Source organism: Triticum dicoccoides, unplaced genomic scaffold (assembly GCF_002162155.2).
Source record: "Triticum dicoccoides isolate Atlit2015 ecotype Zavitan unplaced genomic scaffold, WEW_v2.0 scaffold38338, whole genome shotgun sequence".
Classification (NCBI taxonomy): Eukaryota; Viridiplantae; Streptophyta; class Magnoliopsida; order Poales; family Poaceae; genus Triticum; species Triticum dicoccoides.
In genome coordinates this window covers 1-2,025 of record NW_021268068.1, presented here as the reverse complement: position 1 = coordinate 2,025, position 2,025 = coordinate 1, and the positions used below count along the sequence as shown (strand labels likewise).

The 2,025-nt window shown below is 52.1% G+C and overlaps 4 non-coding genes and 1 pseudogene across 4 annotated transcripts; all 5 read right to left on the bottom strand.

The window, feature by feature from the left end:
- Positions 1 to 93, bottom strand: LOC119346073 (annotated as a pseudogene; the record flags this gene model as incomplete).
- Positions 94 to 390: 297 nt separating this feature from the next.
- LOC119346070 lies at positions 391 to 509 on the bottom strand. The gene has a single exon (XR_005167340.1). It is a non-coding gene; the product is annotated as a 5S ribosomal RNA (ribosomal RNA).
- Positions 510 to 806: 297 nt separating this feature from the next.
- Positions 807 to 925, bottom strand: LOC119346069. Its single transcript, XR_005167339.1, has one exon. It is a non-coding gene; the product is annotated as a 5S ribosomal RNA (ribosomal RNA).
- Positions 926 to 1,222: 297 nt separating this feature from the next.
- LOC119346072 lies at positions 1,223 to 1,341 on the bottom strand. Its single transcript, XR_005167342.1, has one exon. It is a non-coding gene; the product is annotated as a 5S ribosomal RNA (ribosomal RNA).
- Positions 1,342 to 1,638: 297 nt separating this feature from the next.
- Positions 1,639 to 1,757, bottom strand: LOC119346071. The gene has a single exon (XR_005167341.1). It is a non-coding gene; the product is annotated as a 5S ribosomal RNA (ribosomal RNA).
- Between the last annotated feature and the right edge of the window lie 268 nt (positions 1,758 to 2,025).

The following is a 2,025-nucleotide window of genomic DNA, read 5'->3' as shown; positions in this document are numbered from 1 at the left end:
AGGTCACCCATCCTAGTACTACTCTCGCCCAAGCACGCTTAACTTCGGAGTTCTGATGGGATCCGGTGCTTTAGTGCTGGTATGATCGCATCCAACATGTTACCCCGGTCTTCGTCCCTTATCCTTGCCCCTCCCAGCTCCACTACAAAGACGATTGTACATTGCTTTGGCCGCTCCCTCTCAACTACGGAGACGAGTTTAACGCGGTTTCCACCCCTCCCTCTCAACCGCACCAGTGCACGCTTGCCGCGCCACAACGCCGACGCTGGACCCGTGAATCGTGAGCACCCAGCTATGACTTACCGCACTCGTGCAAAATAATAAAACACGGTAAATATATTACTTACACGTGCGTTTTGTTTGGCAAGCGGCGCGAAAAAAATTAAAAAGGGAATGCAACACGAGGACTTCCCAGGAGGTCATCCATCCTAGTACTACTCTCGCCCAAGCACGCTTAACTTCGGAGTTCTGATGGGATCCGGTGCTTTAGTGCTGGTATGATCACATCCGACATGTTACCCCGGTCTTCGTCCCTTATCCTTGCCCCTCCCAGCTCCACTACAAAGACGATTGTACATTGCTTTGGCCGCTCCCTCTCAACTACAGAGACGAGTTTAACGCGGTTTCCACCCCTCCCTCTCAACCGCACCAGTGCACGCTTGCCGCGCCACAACGCCGACGCTGGACCCGTGAACCGTGAGCACCCAGCTATGACTTACCGCACTCGTGCAAAATAATAAAACACGGTAAATATATTACTTACACGTGCGTTTTGTTTTGCAAGCGGCGCGAAAAAAATTAAAAAGGGAATGCAACACGAGGACTTCCCAGGAGGTCACCCATCCTAGTACTACTCTCGCCCAAGCACGCTTAACTTCGGAGTTCTGATGGGATCCGGTGCTTTAGTGCTGGTATGATTGCATCCGACATGTTACCCCGGTCTTCGTCCCTTATCCTTGCCCCTCCCAGCTCCACTACAAAGACGATTGTACATTGCTTTGGCCGCTCCCTCTCAACTACGGAGACGAGTTTAACGCGGTTTCCACCCCTCCCTCTCAACCGCACCAGTGCACGCTTGCCGCGCCACAACGCCGACGCTGGACCCGTGAATCGTGAGCACCCAGCTATGACTTACCGCACTCGTGCAAAATAATAAAACACGGTAAATATATTACTTACACGTGCGTTTTGTTTTGCAAGCGGCGCGAAAAAAATTAAAAAGGGAATGCAACACGAGGACTTCCCAGGAGGTCACCGATCCTAGTACTACTCTCGCCCAAGCACGCTTAACTTCGGAGTTCTGATGGGATCCGGTGCTTTAGTGCTGGTATGATCGCATCCGACATGTTACCCCGGTCTTCGTCCCTTATCCTTGCCCCTCCCAGCTCCACTACAAAGACGATTGTACATTGCTTTGGCCGGTCCCTCTCAACTACGGAGACGAGTTTAACGCGGTTTCCACCCCTCCCTCTCAACCGCACCAGTGCACGCTTGCCGCGCCACAACGCCGACGTTGGACCCGTGAATCGTGAGCACCCAGCTATGACTTACCGCACTCGTGCAAAATAATAAAACACGGTAAATATATTACTTACACGTGCGTTTTGTTCTGCAAGCGGCGCGAAAAAAATTAAAAAGGGAATGCAACACGAGGACTTCCCAGGAGGTCACCCATCCTAGTACTACTCTCGCCGAAGCACGCTTAACTTCGGAGTTCTGATGGGATCCGGTGCTTTAGTGCTGGTATGATCGCATCCGACATGTTACCCCGGTCTTCGTCCCTTATCCTTGCCCCTCCCAGCTCCACTACAAAGACGATTGTACATTGCTTTGGCCGCTCCCTCTCAACTACGGAGACGAGTTTAACGCGGTTTCCACCCCTCCCTCTCAACCGCACCAGTGCACGCTTGCCGCGCCACAACGCCGACGCTGGACCCGTGAATCGTGAGCACCCAGCTATGACTTACCGCACTCGTGCAAAATAATAAAACACGGTAAATATATTACTTACACGTGCGTTTTGTT